Source organism: Falco biarmicus, chromosome 8 (genome assembly GCF_023638135.1).
Source record: "Falco biarmicus isolate bFalBia1 chromosome 8, bFalBia1.pri, whole genome shotgun sequence".
NCBI classification, from domain to species: domain Eukaryota; kingdom Metazoa; phylum Chordata; class Aves; order Falconiformes; family Falconidae; genus Falco; species Falco biarmicus.
This window is the reverse complement of record NC_079295.1, coordinates 7,303,442-7,326,974: the sequence shown is the minus strand read 5'-3', so window position 1 is coordinate 7,326,974 and position 23,533 is coordinate 7,303,442. Positions and strand designations below refer to the sequence as shown.

The window sequence follows — 23,533 nt, the reverse complement described above, 5'->3', positions numbered from 1 at the left end:
CACATGTTTTCATGTAAAAATCCATTTTCATAAGAGACACAGTTGTGTGTCCAAGGATGTTGGCACCACATCTTTCCAAAATGATGCTGGAAATCTTAGAAAGGCAAAGACTGCAGAGCACTGTAGTGAACAGATCTGTGTAAATGCCCTGGCCTCAGCCTGCTGTTTTCAGGAGAGGTCAGCGTATTTACATAGATGCGTTCATAGGGCAGCCGCCAAAATCTCCTCTAAGTTGTTTTGAAAGCTTAAAAAAACCCCCTCAAATATATTTTTTTCAACATCTGCAGTCAATGAAAGGAGAGATGCAAATCTGCTGTCATTTGCATGCAAATTTTTTTTACATCAAATCAGTGACAGAATGCACAATAAACACACTTTAAATTGAAATATTCCATGTTCACTTCCTCCTAGCCTTGCCTGCAGCTGGGATCCAATTTTCATGCACAGCTCCACACAGGTGACCATCCTCCAGCGGCTCTGAAGCCAGGAAGAGTGTAGGGAAGATGGAATTACAGAGGCAAAGTAATTGCAACCAGCTCATGACTCAAAAACCAGCTGTCAAGAGAGAGAGTAAAGATGAAGGTTCTTCAGATATAAATGCTGTTAAAAGAGCCTGTATCTGCCTTAAACCCGAAAGCATCCTTTATGATAACCACTCGCATTTTGATCTCAGGGAAATACGATAATTGGTCGCCCTGGAGTCCACACAATCAGGAACAATAGCAAATACCTCTGTAAGGTTTGTTTGCTACAGGCTTTAAACAGCTCATTTGATGTGCAACGACACTCCAAGGGAGGGCCGTGCTCAGAACATCCGTGCCGAGATGGACCAAGGATGCGCTGCGAGGCTGAGGGGTTTGCTTGGGTCATGTGGGAAGTGCGGCAAAGCTGGGAAGCGATCTGTGTTCCCCCAGCCCTTACAGCCATGCTTTTGTGTCCCACCACCATCCCAGGCCCTAGCCCCAGCCCCACCCATGCCCATCCCCTTCCCCAAACATCCCCAGCCCCATCCCAGGAACTTTCTATTTCTTTTCTGTATGAGACACAGCAGCCCATCCAGGCTCTCCAGCTCCGTGCCAAGTAAGGCTGATTTTAGGATACACAGAAAAGTGCTTCAGAGCCTGCCGTCTGCAGGGGTGAGCTCAGCGGCAGCTGCACATCGCTCTCCTCCTGCCATGACTAACCTCACCACCGCACCAGGCACGTCCCGCCTTTCCCTTTCAGTCTGTTGGTTTCTGCAGTGTACTCACAGCTCTTTTCTGGAGCTGGTGCTTCACTTTTCCTACTGGTAGAAAGTGTTTCCTGACGTCTGACCAAAATCCTTCCTGCTGTAATTTAAACCTGCTCATTCTTGTCATAGTTGGTCAGCTGCGTATTTTTGCTGCCGATTCCAGCAGCTCCTGGCGAGCCCCGTGCTCCCCCCATCCCCACAGCGCTGCATCTCCATTGAGTTCAGCCTGCGGCTTTCCCAGGGAACGCGTGTTCGCTATGAGGGCAAACCAAAGGCAACGCTGGTAAATCAGTCATGGGTTTTTTTAATAGCCTGAGGCCACTCTGCTAGCCTTTGGATTGTGGGATGCTCCTGCGTGTTTCTCCCCCATGCCATGGGAGCGGGGCAGGTTCACCCAGGCTGGTCCCAGCTAGACGGCTGGCGGTGTAGGAGCCTTTAAAAGTCGCCTGGGTCTGTCTCCACCGTGCAACAGCCACAGCTGCTCGCCTGCAGCGCAGGCATGCCTCGCTGTGACTCACACGCTATTAAAAGCCACATTTCCCCGCGCAATGCTCTACCTAAAGATATAGATAGGCGCCCAGCAAGAACTGTAAAGGCATTTAGGCTGGCTAGTTAGATCTCACTGGAAGTTAAGCACCAAATTCACCTGCCTGTTAGAAATGAAATGCCTTCTGAAATCAAGCCTCCAGCACTTCTGAACTCTTCAAGCAAGCCGGAAACCCCAGGTCACCCAAGACACAGGTCAGCGAAACAGAGCTGCACATACCTTCCCATCCTCGTTTCTGCACGTGGCCAAGCCAGCAAGCCTGGGGAAAAAAACGCACAGGAGAAACCCTAGTGAAACTCTGCACAGAGCCAATGTTAGTGCCCACTTGTTGCACCCCTGCACACATATTGTGAGGGGAAATTCTCCAGACTGTCAGAAGCGCTGCAGCGAATCAAAAAACCAAACCACCCTGAAAGGGTCCCAGCCTTATCTGTTTCTTCTTTCTCTGCAAAATTCTCTGCAGAGCCCAAGAAGAAATGTCAAAGATAGGGCAGGAAGGCGTGATGGAGTGTTATGTGCCCAGGGTGGTGCTAGCACACACATGTGGGTGAGCATGCACACGCACATGTATGTGCTCTCCTTTGGCTTGAAAAAAACCCCCAGAGTTTGCATTTGGTATTCAAAGGCCATTTAAAATACAGGATTGATGAGTTGCTTCTTTCTCCTTGGTTGTTTTGTGGGGTTTTTTTCCCAAGAAATTAAAACAACTACTTGAGACCACCTTATCTGGTGGTGATGGGATAATCGGAAATGCCTTGGTATAGCTGGCATGTCCAAAGATACACAGAGGAGCAGCATGAACATCTCAGAGACACACACAAACTTAATAAATGTTAGGGACAAATCTAATAACCGCTTTGCCATCTCAACAGCTCTTTAGCTGATATAAGTGACACTAACATTTTCCCAGTGGTTTTGCAGTTGTTTAACTCTGTGGAGTGCAGGATCTGCAGCGGCACTCTGCAAACTCCTTAAAACACCCACGGTCGGATGTTTCCTGAATCAGCAGCACATCTGCCCAAGGTCTCCTTGGCAAACCTTGTCAGCTGCCTCTGGAAAAGCCCAGACATTGCTGGCTGCAGGTCAGCCAGCAAATATTTCCTCCCTGGCTTACGTGCCCATAGGCAGGAAAAATGCTATTTGTGGCAATCTCCCACCTTTTCTGTTAAAAATAAAATTTGAAAGCGTTTCAGGTCTTCCTGGTGAATGATAGGAAGAGTGATGGCACCAAGTATTTACAGGGAAGCAGGCAGCATCATTCCGGTGCTTCACTCCTTCTTCCATTTCCCCTCACATTTGTTGGTCAAGAGCCTTCAAGGTTCATATCCAGCACCTGAGTGCAATGACCATGTGGATGAGGACCCCTCACTTCAACTGTGGAGCACCAGGAGAGGTGTAGCTATCAAAAAACCCAGCAGAAAAATGCATAACTCAAAGCAGAACTGATGGCAGCAGCTGGAGAAATGGGAAGCTAGAGAGATACTAACGCCCTCCGACAGATACAGATGTGCAGCAAACTTGCCCTGCACAGGCTAAGAAGAAGACCCATGAACTTGCAGCCACATCCAAACCCACCCTGCTCTGCAGGAAAGCTGCATGGTTTCCAAAGTGGTCTCAGGTGACAGCAGAGACCAAAGAGCAAACCTCCTGCATATGTGCAGCCACACAGGAGACCTCCTCCCACCCGGGAAGGACTGCAGTCCCATGCTCCGGCACATCCCACACCTCTCTGCTTGACACCTCCCCGTCAGAGAGATCACATCAGGTGCATTAGGCTAAACCCTTGCTCTAGAAAAGGCGTGCCTGCACGGGCAGTTATTCTGGACTAGGCATAATAAAAGCAATGCCAGTTAAATTTCCTCATGCAACAAGGTTTACCTGCCCTTCGGCATCCCATATAGCTTGCATTTTATGGTAAAGCTTTTGAAAAACAGTTGCATAACCTTATGCACCAGCCAACGGCTTGCCTGGGGATGGCGTGCCTGATGATCTGTACAAAGGCTGTGGAAAATTCTTTGATGGGGCTGTGGAGCGAAGGCAGATGGCCAAAGAGTCAGTTAGCCTTTCCCACCGCTGACATCCCAAGCACCCTCTGCAATGGATTGGTGGTCACCAGCAGTGGTAGTATTGCCAGGAAGGAGCTCCGGAGGTCCATGATCTGATCCATGCTCAATGCAGGCAGAGTGATGCTGAGCTGAGCTCATCACAGATGAGCTTCGCCCAAAGTGAGCATCATGCAAGAGGCGATGTTTGCCGCTGATCCTGAGAGGAGGCTGGAAACCATTTGTTTTCCTAAAAAATGGGTTTGTGGAGGCCTTCAGCTATGGCATGAGGGCTGGTGGGGGCAGGTGGCTCTGGAAGGTGCCTGATAGAGATAAAAGAAGGAAACGATGAGATGCTTCAGCAGGGGGATGAGTAACACGTGGAGAGGTCCTACCTGATCCCTGCCTGCATCCCCACGGAGGGTTGTGAAGAGGAAAAGCCCTGCGTGGAGAAATCCAAGGAGCTGGAGGAGTCTGCTGCTGAAAGCTCGGTGGTGGCTCTGCAGCGAGCCGGCAGCAAGGTTGGCCCCGGCGCATCCGCTCTGTGGCGTCGGGAGTGAGTCACCACGCCAAGCGTGAAAAGGAGTTTAACACGTGAAGACAGCCAGCCTCCCTTCCCCCTGCAGCTTCAGCGGAGAAAAAATTAATCTGCCCTTTTCCAGGAAAGTGCTCTGCAACCTGATTGCTCTCATATCTGTTTATTAAACAAAGGTTTTGGGAGGAAATTCCTTGCTGCGGTGACAGACCACGTTTCCAAGGTTATCCCAGAACACAAAGCAAGACGACAGTCATTTTTCATCCCATAATTAGAGAAAGCATCTTAGCAGATTAACATTAAGCAACATTTACATACAGTAATATGGTTACAGGATGGTGCTCCTAACCAAATTAAAGACTGCCTCTCTCACCCTTGCTCACCGCCTTGCAGCAGGCAGGACTGTGTTCACAGCACCGTTCCCAGGGGATTTAAATTACCAGATCCAAAGTCCACCCAAACCCAGCCATAAGGTGCCCATTGACTGCAACAAGCTGTCTGTCATGGGGTTCCTGGAGTTTGCTTTCCCTGTCGCTCATTGTATCTCAGGGCCTCTTCCCAGAGGTAGATTTAAGAACAACATCCCTCTGCCGCTCGGGTTTCCCTGGGTTTGCTCACCACTGAAAGCAGTGTGATGCAAATCCCAGTCTGGGATGCCCGGCAGGGTTTGGGCATGGGGCAGTCATGAAGCGTTTCCAAGGTCCCCCAACCACCTTTGATGAAATGCTCCATCTCCAACACACCCCCCGAAAAACCACCCGAGCCCAGCCACTCCCAGCTTCTCTGTAGCCGTTTTCAAGGTTCCCAGACTTAACTGTCGAAGGCTGCAGACACATTTATTATCCTTTTGCAGTGCCATCTGGCATTTGTGTATCAGAAGAAGATTACATATATGTCAAACAGGGGGAAAAATATCTTTTCCTGTAACAGTTGTAGAAGCAAGGAGGGGGGGGGAAATATAAAAAAATTAAATCCTGTGGACCATATGGAAGGCTTTTTCTTAAGTGATCCATCTTGAGCAATTAGGAAGTGTCACAGCCAATATGCAGATCTTGGGCTTGCTGCAAGTGCTGGGACAGGAGCGGGGCAGCAGGGTCAGGCTACCTGAGCCACTAACGCTGCGACTGCCTGAAATAGCCTGGGAGCACGAGATGCCCCTCCTCTCCCAAAATGGGGGAAGAAAAGAAAAGAGAAGGGAGGGAACAAACAGCTTGCAGCATGCTAAGTGAATCAGAGCAATGGCCTTTCTTTGCCTTTCGGGCTTTTATCATCGCATGTCTTGCGAAAGCAATAGGTGTGAACCCGCGGTGGAGCCTCGCCAGGTTTTCAGTGCCTGCTCTGTGCCTCCCGATGCTGGGGATAGTGGAAAATTACTGGCTTCTCCTCCCAGAGCTGCCACACAAGCATGCTTTGGCAGGGTGAAGGAACCAACCGCTGGCACGACCTGAGAAGCACCGAACGGAGATGGCATTGCCACCACATCCTGTGGAGAAGGAGCTGGTGAGCACGGTGCACTCATGGTGCCCTCTTCTCGGCAGGGGAGGCACGGTATCTCCCTGCAATGGCCAAGAGCATCCTCTGCAACCCACCAGCTGCATCCTCCACCTGGCAACTGCAACTGCTGGCAGATCACAGGTAAAGGAAGCACAGCCAGCACCGTCCAGGGAAAAGTCTTGGTGGGAAGGTGGAAATAGCAACTGGGGATGTGTAGGACCTCCTTTCCCACCCTGCATCTTGCAGTCACTCTTGTACATACAGGAGCTGCTGCAGCAGCCAGCCCCCATGGGGAAGAGGGGCAGCCCAGTGGCTGGGGTGGGAAAGCAGCTCCCACCATGCCCCAGCAAAGTAACTGGGCTTATGCCAACACCACAGAGGCAGCCTGGCCCCATCCTGCTGTGTGGCTGGTGCACAGAGGGAAAACAAAAGAAATACCACAAAGTCAAACAGCATCACTGCCTGGGGGCAAAGCCGTCTTCCCCCACTCCTCTAGGGAAAGGTTCATCACCTCCCCTCTTTTCTTTCCCCTTCCACCATTGCTGCTCCGGTGCAAATGATCAGTGAGTAAGAGGACCAGAGGTCCTCTGTGGATCAGTTTAGCCCAGTATTTATTTTCCTTCCAGCACCCCAAAATTTCCCCTGGGTTTTGCCGGTGTCAGCCTAAGACATTCCCCCGCCTTGCCCCCAGCCTCTGCTGATTCATGCTGGCCCAGGCAGATGTTTGCTGATGTGGCGGAGGGAGGGGGCCACTCTCTACCCTTCCTCCTGTGAAAATTTATGCCGTGGAGTTATTTTTACCAGGAAATCCAGCTGTGGTCAGCCCTTTTCTGGCAGCTGCCCAGCCCCATGGGTAAGGAGCACTGATAACCCACTGCTCCGCACCAATACCATCATACACTGTGCCAACCTCCCTGCCAGATACCCTTCCCCATCCCCCAACATCCCCCTGCCCCCAGCATCCCCCTTGCTCCCCAGCATCCCTCACAACAGCATCAGCTGCAAAATGTCCTGTGGTGCGGGGCTGTGCCAGCAGCAAGGCAGCAGTGCCCTGCAGCTGCCACCGGCACCCCTCTCCCTCCCTGGCCCATGATTTCCACTGCAAACACCCACCTGCAATGGCATTTCTGCACTGGGCCATGTGCCACTCATAACAGCCAGCGGGCCTGAGTCACCGGTAAAGTTTCATTAAGGCTTGACTGTGTCACCCCAGATTTTGCGGAGAGAAGCAGAAGGGATGGAAAGTAGCCAAGGGGCAGAAAGACAGCCGAACGTCACCAGGATAATTTAAAGGACTGGGAGTTTTAAGCTGAGGAGGAAGCACCGTGGAGGCACACCATGCAGGAGATGCTTTATCTAATGAATATGCCCCCCCTGTCCCCTCCAGCAAGGGCCGTGGCTGAGATGGGGCAGCAAGGAGGGATGTCCAGGACACAGTAGTGCTTCAATCGCAACCAAGATGGCAAGCATGAGCACCCTGGTGATGCTCCAGACCCCAGCTGTCTCTGCTTTGCCCCATAAACTTGGTGAAAGCACCAGTAGCCACCCACACTGAAGGGTATCCCCACACCAGCCCACCATTGCCCCCATGCTTAAAATGACGCCAGAGTCAATCAGATGGGGGGAAAATTTCCACTGGTGCCTTTTCATTGTAAAAATTCTTTTTAAAGGGAAGAATAAGCATAAGTCTTTCCTATCAGTGACAGAAAACATTTTTTCACTCAGATCTGCTTGGCTGAGGGGCCTGTCTAACAGCATCTCTGCCAGCTATGGTCTATGACAGAGCTCATGAGAGGTCTGCTCCTGTTACTGTTTCTGAGCTGCCACCACCATGCAGGTGCGTCTCCAGCAGTTCAGTCACATGCAGTGAAGGAAAATTCCTCCTCACAACTCACCTGCAGTGCTGGTACCTCAGTCTGCTGGTTTTGTCCTGCTAAGGATGGCTGCGGTCCACCTTGCACCCAGGGTAAGAAGAGCCTTGCTGTGCATCCCAGCCCTGGTGCACCACGTTAAAACTGTTCCCTGCAGGTCTGCATCAGAGGAAAAGGAGCTGCCAGGTTTGCTCAGTAATGTTGATAATGAGCTTCTCAAAAATTGCTGTTGTTAGAAAACCCATTCGACATGTGTCCCAGGAGAAACATTTGTGAGGTTGCTTATGGCTTCTTTGCTCAGCCTTCCCCATCCTCCCCAAGGATGAACCTGGAGACTGCTGCAGGCTCCAATCCCCCCTCTTCAGGGCCATATCAAAAGCTCTTTTGAGAACAGGACACTTACCCCTGCCTTGATCCCTCTGCAGAAGCCGGTGTGCACCCCAGCTCTGCGAAGCATCCCCAAACTTACTCGTTTCTTTGGCTAGCATCATGAATGTTTCCAGCATTTCCCATCCCCAGTTTGCACTGGTAGCCTGAGACCTGCCCAGCAGTGAGCTCCCTGCCCTTCTGTAGCCAGTTTCTCCTTTTCTCACCTTGCCCCTTCCCCAGAAAAGTCCCCTCCTTTGTAAAGTCCCACTGGCTTCTCCTCTCCCCTGCTCAAGCTCATCAGGAGCTCCTCCATCCCTGCAGGTTTGGGCAGGAGTCTACCCCTCAGCATCCTTGCTCTGCACTGGGGGAAAGCCCTGTCCTGCACCCCCAGCTCTATGCAGGCTGCAGAAAATCAGGAAAATCGGCATTGTCTACTCCCTGGTAAGCGCGGTTCAGCTGCCATACCTTTCACAACAGAGCTTTTGCCGAGCGGACACACTGGCACCACACTCCCGCCTGTTCACCGCAAGATGCTTGAGGCAGCATAAAATAAAAGCTAGTCACCAACATAACAATTACCTACATAAATACCTATATAGCCACACTGGAATTCATAATCTGCGTGCTGTCAGATATTAAAACCCAGGCCTGTGAGTCCTTGCCCTGCAGTGCTGCCAATCTGCAGAAAAATAAGGGGATGAGAAAAAAAAAGAGGTGTGATGGGCGGATGGATGTCAGTTCGGAAACATCTGAGTGGAAACGAAAGCTGGTAGTCTGCAAGGACCCCGGTTTTTGTGTCTACTGTTTCTTCAGATTTTATTCCTATTCTGGGAAAACTGGGAAAAAGCATTTCTGGAGTCAAATGAAACATATTATTTTGCTAAAATGGAAAGATTTCATCTCTGTCTCAGCATTAGAATAATTTCCATTTCAAAAGTAGGCTGTGATTTTGAAATGAAAATTCAGACTATCCCATCCCCAAAGGCTAAAGTAGGATGTTTTGACAGACCTTTCTTTTTTTTTACCTCTAGGGCCTTTTTGCCTGAAATCAATAAATTCCTGCAGCAAGCTTTACATTTGACAAGCAGCAGCTTTTCACCAGCCAAACATCCCCTTAAATCTTCATCAGTCGGGGGCCAAGCCACAGAGAAGCTGCAGAGGGATGGCAGCCTTGTCGAGGTCCCTCTGCCCTTGGATACAGTTTACTCCATCCTTAGTGCTTATTCCTCGAAGATGTTTTCTGGCAATCCACACACGTGCCTCTCATTAGCACTTAATACATAGCAAGAGGAGATTATACCTATTTCTCCCATCCAAGATAATCTTCTAATGTTTGAAAATAAATTGCAGTAATATGTACCAGCAGGTGTTACCTCTTCAATGTTGTCTTGTTTGTAGCCAGTCATAAGACAACATTCTCATAACATCAGAGGTAAGCAGATGGTACTTATTAATTTACATTGCAAATACACTCTAATATGTACATTGAAAAGCCAGTTCTGTGGGAGGCGGCTTTACCTGGCTCGCGGAGTACATCACAGCCCAAACACTTCACCTGAGATCAGAAACAGTGCTGGAAGAGCACTGTCCCGTTGCCTTCGCTCACGCTGATAAAACCCCTGATTTTTCTTGCCCTGAAATAGTTCTCTTTTCCAATTATTATTTTTTTAAGTTGTCTCTTTTGGTGCAAACTGTGTTGCAGCAAAGCTGGGGATCTGGGCATATAAAGCAGGACACCATGGCACAGAGCTGGGGGCTCAGAGGACTCTCCTTGGAGCGTTATTCTGGAACAGCACTCAGAAAGTGAGGAAAATCAGAAATCCAAACCAGGATTCCATGCTTTCTTTCTACAAGAAGAGATGCTGTGCATTAAATGCACACCTCCTGTCCACCCAGGCAACTTCCAGGTGCAGCAAAGCTGCTGTCACCAAGACCTCAGCATCCCTGAAACTGAGGTTAGAGATTTCATTCTTGGCAGTACTATTCACTCTCTGTGAGACATACATCTGTAGCACTATAGATCTATACAGACACAAGCACCTGCACGCAAATACACACCGATACAGATACCTTGGGCTCCCTCAACCTTCTTAAGGTGGTGAAGAGCAGCATGGTCCCGTCACCTTCCATCTTCCTTCTCTGATTTCCCATGGAGGATCGGTGCCTCAAGGGCAACGTGTGCCATTTTTATAGTGGCAGTTGAGGCATCACACCAGAGGAACAAAGACATTTTGCACCCCTTTGGAGGCCTATTTCCACAGGTGTCAATCAGTACCCAGGCACCAAACTGGAGAAAATGACACCCAAAGTTATCAGAGGCAGCAAAACTCCAGGCAGCACAAACACAGCATATGTCCAAAAGTAAACAGATTGCACGAAACTTTTCTAACATGCTGAGGGGCCATCAGTGCTGAAATCGCTGTTCCTGAGATGTGGAGCTGACTGCAGGGAGAGGAACGTGTGGTGGGAAGGAGCTGCTGGCGCTGTTTGTTCCCTTTGCTGTGGAGCGGTGTCCACGTTTGCAGCTCTGCTGGCGGCTCTGCTGAAGCACGTGCTCACCCGCCACGCTGCAAGCAGAGGTGCGCGGGCACGTGGGCATTGCAGGGCTTGCAAAGCACGCAAGCTATTTTCTTGGCCAGGCCACCCAGCAAATCCTGCTCCAGGAATGATTGGGGCTGGATGGAGAATTATCAACGCAGATGGACTTAGACTAAAATAGCTCCGTCCTGTCTCCCTTTCCCACCCCCCACCCTACCTTCTATCTTCTGCAAACTGACACAGTTGAAAATTGTTGACTAGCTTTCTGGAAGAGGCACAAATAAATTGTTAGAAAAGGGAACCCAGCATCACCAAGGAACCAAAGAGGTGTCAACTTTTGGTTAAAGGTGTCTCAGAGGTCCTGAACTGTGGGAGCAACAGCCCAACTTTCTTGCTAAGGACACCATGGCTGCAAATCTCAGCCCAGCTCTGAAGGCTGTGGCAAGGGAAGACAGCCCAAGGACTACAGCGTAGCCTCCTACATACAACCTGCCAAGAGCATCCAGCCTGCCCGGCAGTTTCTCTCTGTGTTGCCTAATGCAGGGACTGATCCCAAATGCAGCTCCCACCCAACCTGTTTGGAGACCTTGCCACTCAGGTCCATACAGGGCTTCACCCTGGGGAAGTGAGGGACCTGGTCCTCTACTATACATCCCATGCTGCAGGTTGGCTTGCTGTCTTCTTGGCAGGACCTCATGGCAGCATCAGCTGCCCCACTGCGGCAGCCCACCACTGGAGGTGGACACCTCATACACCCTGCTCCACCTCACTCCTGGACCCCCCTGACAACTCATGAAACCAACATGGGCTCAGGGCATCCACAAAATGGTGTCAAAGGCTCTGCCCTGCCTCGTGGGGCTCTAGCAGTGCTGTGTACTGGAGATGCTGTGGGGCACACAGAAGTCATGCCACGGGAGGGGAGAGCATATGGGGGGAAGCAGGCCCCAGGGAGCTGTGAGCTGAACCCAGCGGGGAACAGCAGAAGACAATAGATGCCTCTGTTCCAAAAATAGCTGGCAATGTGGATTCTTTCCAAGGAGGAACCCAAATCTGGAGAGTGCATGAGGCAGGCAGCAGCATGTTGGATGCCAGAGGAGCTGGACAGGCACATTTCAGGAAGCCAAACAAGCACACCGACTAATAGGTAATGTGGCAGCCAGAGGCCTGAATGAGCAGGTGGTGAAACTGCACGTCTTGCTGAAAGACATGCTGGGCATAGAAACTGGTCGTGCAAGGCTGGCAGGGCAGCCCGCAGGCTGCCGGGGAGCCTGCCCAGCGCCCCGCTCCTTCAGAGAGCCTCAAAACCGCTCCCTTCCCGCAGGGCAGGACAGACGGGACAAGTGCTACGAGCCTGGTCCCACCATGGCCACCTCGTCATGCTCCACTCGTCTCCCCACCACCCTTTGATGGGTTCCTGCAGTGCTTTCAAAAGGGAGGGATGTGCAATGGTCCCACTCCCCTAGCTGAGCCTCTGATCTATTTCCCATGCATTGAACCAGGAGCAGTGCCAGGTGGCAGGGTGGCCCGGTACCTGGCAGGGCACGGAGAGCTTATGGAGCTGCTGCTTATCTTGCATGGGCTCAAGGCTTGAAGATGAACAGCTCCCGTGTTTGAAACTGCATCCTTCCCTTGATGCTGCAGAGCAGGGCCAGGACTGGGGTTGCAACGTGACCTCAGCTTTAGAGGGATCATTGCTCGCATCCCACGACACCAGGCTCAGTCAGAGACCGAGGAATAGATGGAGCAAAAGTGCCAGATGCCATCACCGTGCCTGACTCGTTTCAGACACATGAGCCTGATATTCCCAAACAGGAGCAACAAGAACATCCCAGCTGCCTTACACTGCCACCGTGCTTTGAGAGGCTGCCTCTGCCCCTCCCCATACTGGCTCCCATTCTCTGTCTCCACCACCTGGCGCTCACCGGGTGTTTGGCCACAACTTCCAGCCCGTACCTGTGACCCTGGGGACTTCCCAACAGTCACCCTGCTGAGCACTGGCACTGCCCAGCCAAAGCCAGGCTGCTCAGCACAGTGAAAGCATTGCTTCTAGCCCATATCCTCAGTGCTACCTGATTTCAGCAAGTGATGTGAGATCCAAGAAAAAAAAAAAAAAGTAAACATCAGGAAGCTGTGTTTAAAAGTACAGAAGGAAGACTTGAAAGATTCAGAAGTAAGACTTGGGTTCATGGGCATTTTGAAAGAGCCTTCTGCTGTTTTAGCCTGTGTGGGTCCCAGCTGCAGGGTCTGTCCTGCAAGCAGAGGAACAGAAGGGCTCTTGCTCACTCCTTTCTTTTGGATAAAACCAGAAATATTGATGGAGATGATTCAGCAAATACTGCAGAGTTTGGGGTGAACCTGCAGTCTTCTGCAGCATGACATGCACCACGCGGTCTGCCACCCTCCACTTCAAGTGGGACAGTCTCCAGTGTACATGCTGCTCGGTGCTGTCAGTGAGCTTGTACAGATCTAGTTTCTCTCCCTGAGTCCACAGGACAGGTGCAGCCATATGAGCAGTTTCCTCTTGATGCAGACGCCCTGGCTCTTCACTGAAGTTGTTCTCCAACAAATATTGTTAAAGCATGTTCAAAATCTAGGCGCAAAATTAAAGTGCCTGGGCATCACGGTAACATCATCCCTATGTGTTTAAAATCCACATGCCATCAGATCTGAGCAAGGCGAGTCGGAGGTCTGGTGCAGCACCTGCCTGCTGGCCCCTCTCTGCTGCAGCCACCCTGATGCCCATGGCGAGGGCTGGACCAGCAGGACCTGAAGGATGGGAGAACATCACCCACGCCTACAGAGTCTGCACTTGGGAGGGGAAATTCGCTCCAGCTGCCAGCTCTGGGTGATAAGACAATCTCCCTTCATCTCTTATTGTCACTAGCTCCACCCCTTCATTCTTCTTTTTTTTTCCGGCTGCACCCAAAAGCCTGAGCTCCCCAGTGTTTCGTACCCTGGTCTGCATTTTCTCCTGATTCCACTGCGTCACATTGACGTCAGGGAGGCAGCCAGGGGCACGCTCATGGGGCTTCTTTCATAACCTGCCTGCCCTGGGGGCACTCGTTAAACGTTGGGGTTGCGTGATACACAGGTAACGGCACTGGAGACTGATTGCAAGCAGTTCCGAGGGAACCCATACTGGTTTTTCCACAGAGTCTCCCTGCCAGACCAGGAACAGAGCAAACATGCTGAGAAAGGAGGCTGGGAAAGGGCAGGTACCTGTCTTGGCTGGCAGGGCTCAGGGTGCGTGCACAAAGCAGTTTGCAGCAGCGACTTCTGTGTGCATTGCTGAGCTGGCAGTACCCATACAAGGGGAAGCACTTCTAGAAAGTGGAAAAAAAAAAATAGTTTAAAACTCAAGTTATTGCAGACTTTGGAGCTTGGCATGGCTATTTTTGCAGGGTTGGGGATTTTTGGTGTTGTGATCAAGTGAAGTTACAGGAGATGACAGCTTCTGCAGCTTGGGTCAACAGACCACATAGTGGTCTGGGTTTCATTGGGATGGACTCCAACAGAAATTCCCCATGGGAGGTTACGGGCTGCCAGGAAGGGGCATGCAAAAAGCCAGAGGGTGGGACAGGGCTGTCCATCCAGAGCTGTGGGGCAGATCCCCCCTCCCATGCTCAGCAGGGTTGCTCCAGGGTCTGCACAGGACCCTCTGCATCCACTCTGGGACAAAAGATCAAGCATCTGTCCCCAGACCTCCAGCTTGGGCAGCACTTCTTATCTATCCATCCCAGCCCACTACCTCACTGCTTGGCTGTGGGTATTCATTCCAAGCACCAGCCCCACCAGGAGCACATCAGAGTTATCCCGTGCTCTCAGGTTGGAGTTGGCTGCGTGACAGTGAGGGGAATGGGTCTTCAATTCTTCCATTTCCCTTTTGCTCAAACGTTTTCTGGGGGGAAAAAATAATAAACAATAGAAAAACCTTTAAGAGTTCCCCAGCCCTGCCTCCTTCTCCTTCATGCCTGCTCTTCGCTGGAAAACAAGGATTACCTCAGCTGCTCAAGGATTTCTCTTGCTCAAGGAGGGTTGCTATGTTAAATACTGGCCCAGCCTGGGTTTCAAAGAGCCCGGGTTTTGGGAAGAGGGCATAAATTTAGGACTCATTTGGGGCCACAACCCTAATTTTCAGACTCTGATCTCTCCTTTCCACGTAATGAAAATCCATTTCTTGTCTTTGGGGAGTCTATTGTAGACAGAAGAGACCAGCGTGGTTTGCATATGGAAAAGAATTACTATGAGTTGCTTTTTAAAACATTTTTTATTGATGTGCTCCCGGTCTCCTGTTTGCTGGTGGGTAATTAAGTCAATTAACAAGCATCTGTTTATTTATTTCCCTCATTTATGGATGTAAGCAGTTTGGGTAGCAGTTTGTAACAAGGGCCTGCTGTAGCTTGCCTGCCGATACATGAATATTCAGGCAATCGCTTGCCTCTATCTACAGGGACCTGCCGCCTCTGCCCTAGGGAAGCCAGGCACAAGCTCCAGGGTGGGCAGTGACGGGGCAGGCTGTGCCACCACGGGGCTGGGATCCTGCCCAGGGGGCAGTCAGGAGCATGGTGGGCAGAAGATGGAGCACTGCCAGCTCCCTGCCACATTAGGCCCCGTCCTGCAGAAAATGCCCGTGTCTGTTGTTTTTCCTGGGTGTAAGCACCCATAAAATAATTTCCCTCCTGATCTGCATTTTGGCAAAGCCCCTCAAACACTCTTGAAGCCCTGCTGGGCTTTTGTGTCCCAGACCAAGCCTTTAGCATCCTTCGAAAAAACAGGCTTGGGGTGCCGTGCTTGCAGGGAAGCCTGCGGAGGCTGGAAACCAGCACCCATCTCTCCTCTGCCCACAGAAGGATGGCCCTATTTAATACATCACCCCCGCACGGTGCCCCTCTCCTCCCCAAACACATGGACTTTGCCCTTCCCAGATGTCTAGGGGAGGAAGCACCACTGGGGAAGCTGCAGCTTCCTGGGAATTCATCATCGCTGGGTTCATGCAGGGCATCCGGGTGCATCTCCACCAAGCCCACCAACCCTTTCGGCCAGCTGGCTGGTCCTGACCTTCTGGCAGAGGCTTCTCCCCAGAGCACTTTGGGGTCACCAGAGCAGCCTGGACACTGCTTTCCCCAGCTCCCCTACAAAACAGGCTCTGTATGCCCAGAGCTAAAGACTACGAACCTGGCAAGCGACATTCCCACGTGGAAGAAATAACTTCTAGTGATATCTTCAAAGAGTTATTTAATCACAGGGAGCACAATTAAGGAGGCCTAGGAGCAAGAGAAAAGGGATTAGCAGTATCTGGGAAGAGCATTCATCACAGCGAGCAGTTTGCAGGGGCACATCTGCTGCTGACTCCTCTCTTCCAGATGCACCGGTTTTATTGCCATGTCAGCAGGATGAATGTTTACTCCCTTCTAAAGCTGTCAGGCAACTCAGATGCCGAAACTGTGTAACGCTAAACATGCTTGTTTTCTAGAAGAAGAGGGGAAATGATGCTTAGAGATGAGGGAATTGCCAGAGCAGATTAGACAGGCCTTGCATCTTCTGCCTCTGACATGAGATACCATCAGCAGCTCCAGAGGAGGCTGCAAGAAAGCCTGTGGCTGGAAGCAGCAGGGCTACCTGCCCCCCTACACACATGCTTGGGAGAAAGCAGGGCAGGAGTCTCCAAACGACCCTTTCAAAACTCCTTGGGTCTGGTAATTTAATTAGTTTAAGTGACAATTAGAGATAGATGCGCTATCTCATTGCAGCATCCACTGGATGGCTGGACTTTCCCCCTCCGGCTCTTCAAACAAGACAACAGAGTTTTGGCACCTTACAAGCAAAAGTCCCTGGGGCTGGCAGTGCTGGAGCATGTGTGCAATCAGGGACGGAGGGGTTGCACGCGAGAAAACACCGGTGACAGTGAGGGAGGGCACGCATGGGCATGTCATTTCCAGGATGTGGGGAGCATCAGGAAGCTGCAGGGCCCTCGCCGGAGATGTGCAGCTTGCTATCTGACCAAAGATCTCCAGGGTGGCTGCAGCTGGCTGGTCCCTGTTTGTAGCCGGGACTACACCTGCCATGCGGTGCCCGTGAACTAGTGCTGCTGTTCCAAGAGCGGGCTGTTCTCTGCACCACCTACGGGAAGCAAATGAGAGGAAGGGATGTGAGTGGAGATAGAAGGTAGAAAACCTCAAGCAGAAGCAGTGGCATGGTTGACTACAGATGGCCCAGAGCAGGCAGGATGCCTTCAGCACAATCAAGTGGTTTCCAGGCAGCAAGGCTTGGTTTGGGGGATTTGGGGTGTCTAGGAGCTAGCACAAACACACAGAGAGCCTCCTTCCACGAGCAACATGGGCAGGGGGTCCCCAAAGAGACAGGATTCTCACTACCACTCACTTCAGAGCTCACAGAGATTTGCCATCGATTTTGAGACAACACAATTAAAAATGCCAAAGCAATCCATTCCCTGTATCAACGCAAAACAAGGTGAGAAACATCCCAGAGGAGTGCCAGGAACATTCGTCTGTCCACGCAGGCTGGCGGGGAGAAGAGGTCAGACCCCGACCCCTTTTGCTGCTCAGCTGTCCTCTGGGTTGAACCACTCTCCAAGCCACACCACTGGCTGAGGCTTGGCAGCGTCAATCTGCAAACCCCCAGTTCAAGAAGCAACGCCTCCCCTCGCTCAGCTGCTCGTGGTCTTTGCTCCTGCCACCGCCCAGGAAGATCGCACTGCCACCCATCATCATCCTGATCTACTGCTGTCCCAGGCAGAAGAGGAGCACAGCAGTGCTGGGCTCACCAGTGCAATTCTGGGCAATTCTTCACACCCATCCCGCTCTAACAAGAGACCCAGAAGAAGCCTCCAATGTTATTTATGGCAGAAGCGGGAGGTATAATAATAATAATTGGATGAAAGTTTCCCATAATGGATAGTGCACTGGCTGCAGCCCAGAGCTGCTTAATAGACCCGATTTCCATGTGACAATTGAGTGAAGGCGCTAGAGAAATTCACATCAAATGGCTCCAGCTGATAAAAAAAAGATACCTTCAGGACAGTGCAGAGCTGGGACCTTGGGTGGCAGCTCCCTCGCCACGCAGTGGTTTTGTGGTCTGCCCAGTGGATGCGGTCCCACTGGGGCAGTCCCTGCCAGCTCCCATTTTATGGCTGGCCACACTCTGCCGGAGTGACTGGTCTGCTGGCTGGTGGGAGCAGATGGTCTTTTTAAAATACAACCAATGCTGCCAAGGGTTGGCTTTTATTAGCTGCCTCGGCACGCGCAGGCTGCGAAGTGGCACCCATCCATCTCCTCTACCACCCAGCCCCACTGCTGTCCCCCTTCCCCCTGCCCCACGGATACTGATGGGATCGCAGCTGACAGAAGAAGGCCTGCTGTTGATTTTTGCTTCATGTTTCAGCAGAGGGAGAATAAAAAGGTTTAGTTTCTGTCTTAAATTAGCATTGTGGTGAGATCAGAGGCTGTTGCAATATTGTACAGCCTGAGCCCACCAGCTAATGAGAGCGCATCAAAGGCCCTCAGAGAGCCTTGCCATCCTCATCTCCCTTTTGCAGCATGGGGGTGGGGGGGTGGGGAGGGGTTGCGGGCTGCAATGCATGCCCCACAGCCACGCTGCACAGAAGTCCCACCAACCATGCTGGATGGAGGTCCCACTGATGATGCCTGATGAAGGCTGCACTGACTACACAGATCCCACCAGCTACCCGGAGCTGGGGCACAACACGCACCCCCCAGCCATCACTGGGCTCCCCAGGACACAAGGGGGGTGACAGCAAAGCCAGCCCTCAGCACGGTGAGTGTTGGGCTTCGCTCTTGCCCCATGCTGGGGCTGCCACCGTAGACTCACTGTCAAATTACCAATTCCTGGCTGACACCAAGTGTGGGGACATTTTTTTTTGGTAGCAAAGTTGGATTAAAACGTTCTACACACACACACACACACACCACACCACCACCCCCAGAGAGCATCCCATATTGGGTGGGATCTGGTTTTAAAAGTTAATAATAAACAGTTACTTGCCAGATTTTGGTATTTGGCTTATTCCAGTGTTTCATTGTGTATGTACGTTTTTGGGGGCTACAGTGCAGGAGACAAGTAGTTACCAGCATGACTACAGAGGCAGTGAACTGCAGCATTAGGGCAAGTACAAACCTCCAGGGCACAGGGGAGGAGGGAAATTTCTTCCACCCGCTTTGCCCCCAGAGGAACCGCACTCATAATTGCATCCTCTGACCCCTCATTTAATTCTTTTTAAAGTCTCTGGAAGACACACATGAAGGGAGTATATTATTTTCCTGGGCAAATGAAATTATATGCTTTCCCCCATGGAAATCATTTCTATTCTGCACCTTTTCCTTAATCCCACACAATTTGAGAGATAGCTGATTTGTAGATTTTGCAGGCTCTTTTTTTACCCAGTGCTGCCAGAAATGAAACTGATCACGTATTAGTTTAGATCCCACACTGCACGAGGCTTCTCAGCTGCAGACTGTCTGGGTGCAGGGCTTGCTGCGTGCTGGAAGGCAGCATGTTTGCTGAGCGCTCCCCATGTCCCCCATGGACGGGGTATGCAGGGATGACAGCAGGACAGGCTTTTAAGCAGCCACCCCTGTGCACACGCAGGACAGCTGCAGCAGAACCCCTGGCTTCAAAGAGTGACAGAAATGACTGTTTTATAAAGCAGCTCTTAAACATGGGACACAGCAGGGACTGCCCACCTGAAAAATGCAGCATACCTGTGAAGTCAGCTTTTTGGTAGTCAAGGTGAACTTTCTGAAGGCAACTTGGCACCAGCCGGCAGAGGAACCGCACTCAGCACCTGGCCCAGTTGGGGTCCATCCCACTGCCTAAACAGAGGTGGGCTTCTCACACAGCCCCTGGCTTTTGCAGAGGCTTTCTGCCACCTGCAGATTGAGCTGGGGGTGCTAAGGACAAGTGTCCTCTAGTAGAGAGAGCCAGTCTGCTGCAAGAATGCTGGCAGGATGATGCGGGAAGCACTGCAAGCCACCCTCTGCATGAGGGAGAAACGCATCCCTGGCAGAACCCCTCCATCTGATCCACCTGGGATCAGTGGGGTTAACAGCACCAGATACTGAAACCTTGTAAAGGGGAGGCTTTGGTGTCAGGGAAACTGGGAAGCTTCCCAGGACCTAGGGCAGAAGAGGCAGGGGGATCTTTTTTCCTCACTGCAACTGTCTCCAGCCATTGGAGCTGAACTCTGCATCTACGCTACTGCTTTGCGTGCCTTTTGGATCAGAGGACATAGTCAGTGGCATCAGAGGGGTCACAAGGGATTAAGAGAATTATTATTCCCCCCCTTTGTCTTTAGGCGTGACAACGTAGGAGGAAGATATGGAAGAGGCATATCATGACCACAGAAATGGGCACTTGATCCAAATTCCAGGGAAGAGAAAGAAAAATATGAAGTGAAATAAGTGATTGTTATGCGGGAGAATGAAAGAGCAAGCAAAGAGGGTACTTTTGTGAGGGTGGGTGGTTTCCGAGTGTCTTTATAATGCAGCTCGAGTAGGGTGCCTCTCACAGTTATTCTTATTACCATTAACAATTACCTCTACCTAATGCTTTCCTCTTCCAAGCCCTTTACAGGCACTCGCATACTGTGGATGGAGTCAACAAAGACGTAAACAGCACTAGAGTTAGGATGCAGCAAGAATGAGCCCGTTAGAAAACAGAAAGGAAGAGGGGGAAGAGACACTCTGTCATCACATCTGTGCCAGATCTCCCTCCCTGAAAAGGCAGACCTGTATCATGGCATTCATTTACAGGGGCTGGTAGAACAAACAAAACCCACAAACCAAGAAACAAACACCAGAAAACCCCAAAACAAACAATGAAAAAGGTTTTGGTTTGAACATGGAAAACTTTTCCTGCAGGGAAGAGAGATGCCGTTATTCACATAAGACATCGTTGAGCTAACCTTCCCAACAGGCTATCCTGGGGCACCACCTACCCTGTGCCAAATTTTTTGTGTGTCCAATGCATCCTGGGTTTATTGTCCATTTCAGCACAGCTTCCTCCAGTGCTCCTCATGACTGATAGCTCAGGCATGGAAAAAAGTCCCCTGTGGCCAGTTCTCTGGGACATCTTGTCCTTCCCAGAGTGTGAAGCTCCCCAGGACTTGCACGTGTTTGTGGCCCCTGCCCTGTGATGGTGTAACAGCCCCACACAGGAGGATTTCACTGACAAAGGGACTGCTCTGGGCTCCCATTCAAGAGGGAGATGAAATAATCCTAATGGCATCATCTCATTTGGCCTTTCTTTTGCTCCAGCTGTTCCTGCTTCTCCTCCAGAGATGCAGCTGCTTTTGAGAATCACTGAATTGGAGGAGGAGAGGTTTTGGCATCTGTCTCCCCAGTGCCCCCCACACTTTCTGAGGTGGCAGGGCTGTTTGCCTGAGGAGACCTGTAACACGAGCAAGACAAACGTTAGCTGTCTTGTGTGGTCATGTCTGGATTTCAGGGCAGGCTTTCCTGTTTGGACAAACGCAAGGCTCAGGGTGAAATTCAAGAAGGTGAAAATCTGCATGCTGCACATCCAAGAACATATCAAAGAGAATGAAGCTCCAGCAGCAATTTCCACACAGCCCTGGACACAGCCACAGCCTCACCAGAGGATCCTCACCTTCACCTCATCTGTTCTGGCCTCCCATTTCTTGCAAGAGGGGCAGAGACCCTGTGGCTGCTAGGGGTGTAGCCCTGTGCCAGGGGACATGGGGAGGTCACAGCAAAGGACAAAACAGTTTTCCTGAACTCCTCCTAGAAGGTACTGAGCTAAGGGGTTTGGGGAGGCTAAGACTAAAAAAACAACCAACCAAACAAACAACAACACAAAATTAAAAATCTACATAAGCTGGAGACACCAGCACAACCGATTACAGTGTCTCCTCACGTGCCTGGGTTTTCGGCTGGGTTAAAAGCAAACAGGGTTACAAGCCTCCAGCAAACTCAGCCTGCTGCTTCCTCACCTCCTCACAGCTTCGGTTCAGACACAAGTGTTACTCAAACAGCTCACATTCCTATGGGTAGGGTGGAAACCTTGGCTGCTTTATAGTTTGTGGGCAAAGCAGATTGTAACTCGTTGTTCATCCTGCTCTTCGGGGAGGTCTTCTCCGTGGGCTTTCTCACAAATTGGAAAGGGGAACAAAGCCAGTGACAGAAGTCTTAAAGCAGCCAGGTCTCACTCCCAGGCTGCGAGGCTTACTTCTCTGAATCTCTTCCTTGGAAAGCTTCTTGCCTTTACTAAGGACTAACTGGAAATCCTGTAGTTCAAGCGGGGAGCTTAACCTGAGCCCACTTGAGGCTGCTACAGGCTACAGACACTTGCCCGTGCCAGAAACAAGTGAAGATGCTCTTTCTCACCAGAAGCAAGTCAGACAGTAGCCTGGCAGGTAGCCTGCAAGGGTCTTGCTGAGCCAACCCTCTTGCTGTAGCAAGGATGCTCTCCTCTGCATCCTCCACTCAGGCCAAGGTTTTGGCAACAGGATCAGCTGAGCCCAGGATCTCCAAACAACTCAGCATTTAGCAGCCACCTTAGACCTTGCAGTGCTTCCACATGTCCCAGGGAGACAGGTCATTGCCACTTTGGTGCTCAGTCACCCCTCCAGGCAGTGTGAGCCACTGTAGGTGCTCAGCCTGGAGGGAGTGTGGAAGAAACCCAAAACACCTGGTGCAAGCTGGTCTCCCATCCTCATCTGACCCCCAGTTCACACCCCACATGCCAGCAGACACAGAGCCATGGGAAAAATCAGTCCGGGGCAGAAGTGATGTGCAGGGCAGGTTTGTGAGAGGCAGGGAATCATCTGAGGAACTAGAACAAGAGACTGAGCTGTTTTCTCCTTACTGCGCCTTCATCCTGAGGACTTGCTCCCTTTTACCTCAGTGCTCAGAAACTCACACAGAAGGTTTGGACTTTCCCCTTAAATGAACACTACCATTGAGACTTCTCTCAGAGAATTTCCCCAAATGGCCCAAACCCATGCTACTGCTGGAGAGGCTGCTGAGGCTGGCCTGGCAAATACACCGAGTACTGATGCAGCACTGAGCTTGGAAAGGAGAGAGAAGAACTGTCTGCTTTTAGGGGAAAAACAAAAAACAAGAATCTCTCCGATATTCCTGTGTTCCCTCCAACAAAAAAACCCTCATGTGGAAAACACTCAACACACACACACCTCCAGCACACCCCTGCCCTTGCAGTAGCTCTTGTGCGCTAAAGGATACCCCATTTTATTTTGTACAAGCCAAAAGAGCCTTTCCAGGCAGCAGGACAGTGACAAGACGACCCACAGAGCTGGCACACAACAGCCAGCCCAGCGGGGTCCCAGCATCCAGCAGGGATGCCAGGCAGGAACAGCAGCCTCCCTACATGTTCAAAAGGTCCTTCCCAATTAGGTACAGGCCTGATGACAAGGGAGTTTGGGCCACATTTCTAGAGGTTTTGAGAAGCCTGTCTCCTCTTACCTCTGCTTGGGGGAACGTAACCCTCAGTACCTCTTCTTTCTCCCCAGGCTCAGAGCAGGTGCTCATGCATCTCTCTGATACACTGGGTGCTCAAAGCTCCCCTCTTCAGCCTCAGGGATGAGCTTTATGGATGTCTACAGCCTTCAGTGCTGGGTACAGTTCAGTGCTTCAGGTCTGGATGGACCTGCAGCTGCCTCAGAACCAGGGTGCAAAGGCAACCCCACTGCGAGACAGAGGGAAGGTGCAGGAGAAGCATTGCACAAAGCTGTAAGAAAGAGCAGGTGAGAAAAACAGCCCACAAGAAGAGGTTTCACAGATTGCTGCTGAGCCAGACACTCACCGCTCTCCCCTGGCAGGGACTCACAGGCATGCTCCTAGCAGCCGCACCTTCTCACCAAAGCTTCAGATATGATGGCCACCCGGACCA

General features: G+C 51.2%; 1 long non-coding RNA gene across 1 annotated transcript; it reads right to left on the bottom strand.

The window, feature by feature from the left end:
- Positions 1-7,602: 7,602 nt before the first annotated feature.
- On the bottom strand, positions 7,603-21,064 carry LOC130154423 (uncharacterized). Its single transcript, XR_008823737.1, has 3 exons — positions 20,601-21,064; positions 15,803-16,747; positions 7,603-13,950 (listed from the first exon to the last, which is right to left on the bottom strand). It is a non-coding gene; the product is annotated as an uncharacterized LOC130154423 (long non-coding RNA).
- Between the last annotated feature and the right edge of the window lie 2,469 nt (positions 21,065-23,533).